Genomic DNA, 9,001 nt, shown 5'->3' with positions numbered 1-9,001 from the left:
ATGCTTGAGTCCATCGATGCTGCCACTTGGCCAACCCATCTCGCTGGGGGTCTTCCTCTTTTTCTCTGACCCTACGCCTTACCAAACATAATATCCTTCTCCAGTGACTGGTCCCTCCTGACAATATGTCCAAAGTATGAGAGACAAAGTTTGGCCATCCTGGCCTCCAAGGAGCACTGTGGTTGCACTTCTTCCGTGTTTCATTACATAGGAATAATTGAACAAATCATTGTCCATATGACTGAACTCAACCTCCCACCACCTTCCTCTGAGGTCAGGCTGATATCAGATGGGAAATTCCAAGGTTTTAGAGGTTATCTCTCAGAAACCAAGGACAAAGACCAAATCTGTTGGGCAAAGTTAATTATAAACCCCACAATTACCATCTCAGGCAGAGTTCTGAAATACTACGTAATTTAGTCTCACTGGTGTAAATCTGAGAAATCACTATAGAAATGCAATTTAAAACTAGTGAAATGAAACATTTATCAATTACCCTAACTATTCCTATTATCCATGTAACTAGCAAAAAAGCTAGAAATAAATAATTCCTGAATTAATTATTTTATTCCATGTTAGCATGAATGGTATAGTGAAGTGAGAGTATTCTTCTGAAAATGGAGAGATCTGAATTGGTTTCTAGCCTCTGGCTTTGATGACTATTGGCTGTTGACAAGCCATTTCACTTCTCTGAACCTCAATTATTTTATATGTAATAAAGCCATTTAATCAAATGCTCCCTAACATCCACTCCCACTCTTAAATTCAACATTATTCTTTCTTCCTTTGCTTGTTATTAACTACAAGAAAATCTCTCTAGAACATTACATGAAATAATGTAAGTTTTGTATCATAGTTATGAGAGTTCATGGTAACCAGGCCACATAAATATACATTAATAGGCGAGTTATCTGCATTGGAACTGAGATAAAGATTCCTATGGGTTGAGGAAAAACTTTCTCCATTCCTCTGTGTGCTCTAAGTAGACAATGGCAAAGCTACTGTAATTATCAAGTTGGAAAACTTGCATTAATGTCTAGTTTCTTTGTTCTGTTCCTGCCCAATCCTCAGAGTTCTGGGACTATTGTATTCCCTTGAAATGTTGCTACTACCACCAGGTAAATCTTGAAATGGGGGTGGTGGTCATGGGGAATGATCTTTTTCTCCTTCACTAATCAAATCCAAACTTGAACAACAGTCACTTTTAAATCCTGAGAGCAACTTTCCATAGACTGTGCTATTTACAAAACCGTTCTGAAAGCTTATGAATAATTGAAGTAAATCACAAGACAGAGAAATAAAGTGTGAAGCTGGAAGATTAGCTATGACTATTCTTTCCCCATAAGCCTTCTCTCTTTATCTGTGGACCCAGCCAACTGCCATGTTGAAGGACTTCTAACTTCCCACGAGATAAAGTGTCCTCGTTCAAGTCCTACCCTTAACTGTCTCATAAAAAGGAAAAAAACACACCAAAAAACTCCTTTTCTCCACAGTCAAAATAGTAATAAACATTAGTGGCAAAGCTATGATCAAAACAAAGACACCCATTTGTCTTGGTGTGGTACTGTAGGACAAGCACTGGACTCCTAACCAAAAGGTCAGTGATTCAAACCAACAAACTGCTCCTTGGAAATCCTTTATAGGATTATTATGACTCAGAACAGACTCAATGGCACTTAACAACAACGTTCACAGTATGAATTATTCAAGGAATTGTGTTCTTTATTTCCACAAAGTTTTATTTTACAGTATATAATAAAAGTTCATGAATATACCCCCCAGCATGAAAATTAAGTTTTCTCCTAAAGCTAAATTTGGTTCTTACCCTAGCTAAACAGAAAATTTTACAAAAACCTTCTGACAAAATATGGTGGCTTGACACACAATTTTGCTTATGTTCCCTCTCCAGATCCCATAAAGTCACAATGTCAAAGCAAACAGAAATGACACACGAGGAGATAAGAGATTAAAACAAATTTTTGTAAGAGACTTTTGAGGAGTCACAAAATTCCAGAGTGACACTCAAGGCTGAAAATAGGTGTCCTTGTGAAATACCATATAAAATGTAGGTGGGCCTCATGCCCCCTTTTCCATCCTATGCAACTTACCCTCTCTTTTTGCTACCACCTATTTCATTATTCCATAGAGAATTTTATCTGGAAGTATGAGTATTCTCATTGGGGCTACCAAGAATATTAGAAGGCAGCAGGTTTAAGCCAAGAAGTTAAATGAAAACATACATAATAAAAAGTGGTATCAACCACCTTGTTTTTTCTTTGTTTGTTTTTAAAGTTGTTATTGTAAACTGAGTGATAGTTTTCATGGGAGAACATTGGTTTTTAGGTTCATCTGATCATATTTCATTTCATTGCAATGATCATAATCCCCTCCTTACATCATCATTCAACAGTATTTTTGCTTCTATTCCCTCTGGGTTTTTGGTGGGGGTGTTTTGGATGTACTGACAACACTCAAGAATATATAATCATTTAAACAATCAAAAGGCACATTCTGCAACCTCCTGGCCACCAGCACACAGTCTTTCTCTTTCTATGAGTCTAAAAGCTGCTCTGTCTCTCCATGTCTTCATCTCTGCCTCCATTTCTAATGTCACTTCTTTTCTGGATAGGGTCCCACATTCCGCTCATGCTCTTCTCCCTTGATGGTCCTAGGGTCCTCTATTACTGGAATGTAAGATTAACTACCCTGCCCTTATTGTTACAAACTTCTATTTTTACAGTTGTGACAATTGCAATTATTCATGACAACAATTACTATCTATTGAATCATAAAAATCTTATCCCCATTTCCTTTAACCAGACCCATCTAGATAAGATGAAAACGATTCAGTGGGAATTCTACTTCTCCTGCAATCTGAAACTAAACTCCCTCTTGAAAACTTGTAAGTCAGTCACTTTATGACTTTATCGCCACCGCCCCCTCATTTTAGTTAGCCAATGTCTAAGTTGCTCGTCCCTATCAACTCCGTGTACAGATGGGATAGGTTTGATCCTTGATGTGAAGACTTCTTTCCTCTCAGTTGGTATTTTGAGTGAATACATCCATAATATAGTTAAAGTTCATCAAATTGTAGCATATTTACACTTGTTTATCAAAAATTGTTTTCTTTTTTTTAAATCTTCCTGTAGTCTAGTTCTGATTATCAAGCCATCAAGGTTAGGTCAATTGGATACTTACTATCTGCAAGTTTGGGTGTTCTTGTGAATGTCCCTCACTTCTTATCAGCTGGATGCTTCACTCTCAGCTCTAGCTCTCTGTGGCTTTGTCCATGGACTCAGGAGTCCCCAGATCTCATCCCCTTCCTCTTCTCTCTCTCATCTCCAGGTCAACGGGTGTCTATGGAATGTGGTTGAACTCAGCCCATGGCTTCATTGCTGCCTTCCCTCCTCTTCCACTCACCAGTAGACCAATGTGGATGTCAACAAGCTTACATGCCTGCTCATGTGTTCCCTTTGAATTTCAGTCTTAGAAGGGGGTTTGTCCTGAAGGAACTTGATTGCTTGCCTTGCTGGCTTCCCAGCAAACAGCTTGCTTATTCTTGTAGTAGCCAGTATAACTGACATTTTTGTTTTGGGGTTTCCTGATGATCTTTCTTTGAAGATGCATCTTCTGTCACTCTAGCTGTTCCAAGCTGGTCTACTTATCCTTTCAAGTAGGAATGTCCCACCTCAGAAGGTTCTGTATGAGGCTCATTCAGGTCCTGTACACTGCAAATGTTCCGCAAGAGGCTTATTTCACTGGACAAGTTCTAGAACCACTTTTTGGTATTCCAATCAGTTATAGTCTGAAGATTTCTACAGTCATATTTCCCGACATTCCTTTCAATCTCACTCAAGTGTCTATTTTACAATAGCAGGCAAGGGAAACCAATATTCATAAGACAGTCAAGCATCTTAGTATTATTTCCCCTCTTCAAACTATGCCTAGATCCCTGTATCACAGAGCCCTGTTGTTTCAAGGTTGAGCATGCATCACTATTTACCTCTGTCACAGTTACCCATGTAAACCTGTCTCAGTGTTCCCCTAACTTGTTCTTTCATCCCTCCCCTTTCTTGTACTGCCCTACCCAACACCTGAGCTATGATGTATATTCCCCCTATCCTGTGCTCTACTGTCACTTTCCTCCACCTTCCCCTAATCCCTCTACCCCAACCCCACCATTGTGGTTACCTTTTATTCCATTAACTTTTCCCTCCATTTAATGCAGTCTATTTTATCCTATAATCTACCTGATATTCTTACCTTCTGGATCTCTGTTCCTATGTGTTTACCTTCTTTCACATTGTAATTGTTTTTATCATAGAATGACCTACCAGATTCTCTGAATTTGTTCTTATAGTTTTGTTCTGTTCTCGACTCTTCCATTTGTCAATTGAGTTCCAGATGGTGCTGCCACATACGTCAATCTCTGGTTGTTGTCTGTTCTTGTTGGTTCTCAGTCCATAGAACTCCCTTTAGGATGTTTTACAGCACAAGGTTGGCTTTGGAAAAATCCCTTAGCTTCTGTTTATCCTGGAATGTTGTGATTACACCATTGTATTTCATTGACAGCTTTGCTGGGTAGATGATTCTTGGTTGGAAGTTTTTTCTTGCAGGATTTTATGTATGTCTCTGCATTGCCTGCTTGTCTGCATGGTTTCTGCTGAGAGATCAGAGCTTAATCTGATTTGCTTGCCTTTGTATGTAACACTTCTCTTTTCCCTAGCTTCTTTCAGGATTCTGTCCTTATTTTTGATTTTGGAGAGCTTGATTACTTTATGTCTTAGTGGTTTTCTTTTAGAGTCTATATTTCCTGGGGTTCATTGAGTTTCTTGAATGCTTATTTTTTAGCTTTTCAGGATGATAGGGAAATTTTCTTCCAGAAGCTCTTCAAATATCTTCCCTGGGAACTTGGGTGATTCTTCCTGTTCCAGAATGCTGATAATTCTTAAGTTATTCTTCTTCATGTTGTTCAACATGAATCTTAGACCTTCTTCAGTTTTTTTATACTTTTTTCTGCTTGCACTTCTATCTTAGTAGTATTGAGAGATTTGTCTTCCAGCTTACTAGTTCTGGTTTCCATCTCTTCAATTCTACTCCTTTGACCTTTCAGTGTATTGTCCATTTCTGATATTCTATTATTAATCGTTTGGACCTCTTTATGTAGGTTTTGAATTGTTTCCAATTCTGTATCTATCTCGTTTGATTGTTTCTGTAGCACTTTCCTCACTTTTTCCCTTATTTTTCTCAACTTATTGTAAAGTGTTTTGATACATTTTATAATCTTTCTTTGAAGATGCATCTTCTGTCACTCTAGCTGTTCCAAGCTGGTCTACTTGTCCATTTTTTTCTTGAATTCTTTCTCTGGAATTTCAAAATCCTGCCCTCCTTCCAGTATGGAGTGTAGGCCTACCTTCAGCTTATTTGTCTTAGTCATTTTATCTCATTTCTGGACATGTGCTGATATGGTCATCTGTTTCTGTTTCCTGGGCATATTCAGGAGTTATGTGTGGTCTTAATACTTAGCTGGGTGTGTGTTTTGGTATTTTTTATGCTTTCTTATTGCCTCCAGGTAGATGTGATCAGGCTTTTCTTTTCACTCTTCTTATTACTTGACTCAGAGTAACTGTCAAAGTTGTTGGTTGTCTACCTGGTGTATGGCAGCTGATATTGGTTCTTGCCTGAATTGTGGGATTTTATAGGGTGTGGTTGTAATCTGTAGCCTAATAGGAGTATAATGTCCTCTTTCATCTTGCCTTCAAGGCCGCCTAAAAAAAATGTCAAGATACCACTGTTGGTCATTATGATGTAACTCAGGATTTAATTTTCAACCTGTTTCCATTTTAGTCTGACTGTCCCACTCCACAACCCCCATTCAGGCCTTTTTCCTAGTGATAAACTGTTCAGGGCCGGTTGTAACCATTTTGCATTGCCATTTGGTTTTAAGTGAAAACTGTTTCTTTAAATTTTGAAGAGATCTGTGCACATGTGTAGTAGAACCCTCCGAGGTGGACGTGGGGTGTCCACTCTCTCAGGCACCCCCTCTAGTCACCAGAATGGAGGTGCACAGACAGTGAGAGACCAATGAACAGATGAGAATCAAAGAGCAAAGGAAAGTGTCAAGGAATCTTCAGAAAAATCAGAAAGACTAGTGTTCTGGAAAACAAGTGAAAAAATATGTCTCAAGGAGGAAGACATAATCCATGTGTTGAGGAGGTAAGTAATGTATCATGAGGAATAAGTACTGATTCTTGAATTAAGCAACAGTTGGGAAGGTTAGTTTCAGAGATATGAGTTGGGGGACTGAAAGTCTGATAAAAGTGAGCTTAAGAGGGAAAGGGAGGAGAGAATTTGAAGAGTCAAATAGAGAAGCAGAGTAAAGGAGTAGTATTACTATAAAGAAGAAATTATTTGTTTTTTAAATGAAAGAGTTTTGCAGAAGAAAACACACTCTAACTATATACTTAGTATTATTAGAAAATGAGAAGACTACAGGATGCTTTTTTAAAAAAGAAACAATCAGATAATAGAGATAAAAACTGTAAAATACAATAATGGATTTAAAAAAAAAAAAATCTAATCAATGGGTTAGAATCCTCCAGAAAGTAGAATAAAAAGACAAGGATATGCAAAACAGGAGGAAAAAAAACCCCAGGAAATTAAAGATTTATTACAGGAAGTCAAGCATGCATCTAATAAAACTTTCAAAGACAGCATAGGAAACAATGATGAGTAAATTATCAAATAAATAATAGAGAAGTAAATTCCCAGAACTGAAGGATTTGGAGTTGGATATGTCCGTTTAGTGTCCAGCACAAAGAATGAAAAAGAAAACTGTAACACTCACCCCTTGGGCACATTATGATGAAATTCTGTATAGCTGTAATAATGAAAAGGTTCAAAAAGCTTTCAGATGGAGTGAAATCACATAAAAAGGGTTGGAACTCAGAGTGGCAGGACGAATGCCTCAAAAATTCTGAGGAAAATTCTGTTTTACAAATGACTCTATACCTCTACACAGAGCCAAGCTATCACTTGTATGTGATAACAGAAAAAACATGTTTTCAGACACACAATAACTAAACAACAACAACAACAAATTCCTCCCCATAGACCTTAGAGAGAGTCTGACTTTGCGATCTAGAAAAATAAATAAGAAGCTAAAGAAAACAAGGAACCAAAGAAACAGTGGGACTTTGTAACAATTTAGGTTGTTTAGGTAAACTGAGCCCTGCTGTGACACTGCAGGATCATGCGCTGAACCGCAAGGCGGGTTTAAATCACAAGGTCAGTGGTTCAAACTTACCAGCTGCTCCTGGGAAACCCTATACACAGTCACTATGAGTCAGAATCTATGGCATTTAATAACAACAACAACAAAGGTGAAACGATGTCTACCAGAATTCTCTTTCCTTTTTAGTTCCAGTTAAGGCAACAAGAGATATTCCTATGGAGATTTGGAGAGCAGAAATTAAGCTGCAGAAATTTTTGTAGCTCATACATATCTTTATTTGCTCCCTCATCTTGTTGGTGTGAAGTAGTGCCAGGCCTATTATTACTCCACCAGTTAATAAAAGTTGACAATTTAAAAAGCATTTTAGTCAGTGCAAAAGAAAACTTGAAATACTCTGAAAATTTACAATTCAAGTATGAAAGAATTAATCATAAAAGAGGTTTCTCAAATTCTACCACAATCTTAAAAATATGCTATGAATATGAAACTAAAACAATATGTCTAAGCTATTAGAAATTTAAATAGATTTCAATCATGCTAAGAAGCTCTGGTAGCGTAGTGGTTACGAATCGCTCTGTGAGCCGCAAGGTGAGCTGTTCGAAACTACCAGCTGTTCTGTGGGAGAAAGATGAGGCTTTCTGCTCCCATAAAGATTTACAGCCTCAGAAACCCTGTACCGGGTCACTATGAGTTGGAACTGACTTCATGGCACATAACCACCACCACCACCAGAAGGATTGCCAGACTTATCTGTTCTATATTTCTGTGGAAATAAAAGCACAAAATCATTACCATGTGATCATATAATGAAAGTATGCATACTAAAAGTAGTAAAAAGTATTATAAAGCAAGTCAAGCAATTAATTACATAATCTGCCAGTTCTCCTGTATTTTTGTGATGTCTTGGTAAGTGTCCACTTAGTAAAAATTGGAATTTGTTGTGATTTCTTTTCTCATTCTAAACAAATACTCACTTTAACATCTACTTTTCTTTTTATAACTTATTGTTATAAGTGCTGTCGAGTCGGCAACCTTGTATAGGGTTTCTGAGGAGCAACCTTGCAGTTCAAACCTACCTGAAGTCCAACACATTAGTACACCACGCCATATTGCGGACCCACAACACTTTATCATCTCCTGGCATGTCTACTCACTTGTATCAGATGGAGTAATCAGTCCCTACTCTCCCTTTCAGTCCTTGTCTCCTATCTGCTTAGAATTTTTTTCTCTGGTCATCTGTTGTTGTTGTTAGGTGCCATTGAGTTGGTACCTACTCATACATAGTTGGTACCTATGCACAACCAGAACAAAACACTGCCTGTTCCTGTCAATCTCACAATTGTTGCCACACTTGAGCCCATTGATGCTGCCACTTGGCCAGTCCATTTTGCTGGGGGTCTTCTTCTTTTTCTCTGACCCTCTACCCTACCAAACATGATATTCTTCTCCAGTGACAGGTCCCTCCTGACAATATGTCCGAAGTATGAGAGATGAAGTTTGGCCATCCTGGCCTCCAAGGAGCACTCTGGCTGCACTTCTTCCAACACAGATCTGTTGGTTCTTTTGACAGCCCATGGTACTTTCAACCTTTTCCTCCAACACCATGTAACTCAAATGCATAAATTCTTCTACAGTCTTGCTTATTTACAGTCCAGCTTTCGCATGCATATGAAGTTATTGAAAATACCATGGCTTGGGTCAGGCGCACCTTAGTCCTCAAGCTGACATCTTTGCTCTTCAATACTTTAAAAAGATCTTGTGCAACAG

The sequence above is a fragment of the Chrysochloris asiatica genome, unplaced genomic scaffold, assembly GCF_000296735.1.
Source record: "Chrysochloris asiatica unplaced genomic scaffold, ChrAsi1.0 scaffold00011, whole genome shotgun sequence".
Taxonomy (NCBI): Eukaryota; Metazoa; Chordata; class Mammalia; order Afrosoricida; family Chrysochloridae; genus Chrysochloris; species Chrysochloris asiatica.
The sequence above is the reverse complement of the archived record's forward strand: the minus strand, read 5'-3'. Positions refer to the sequence as shown.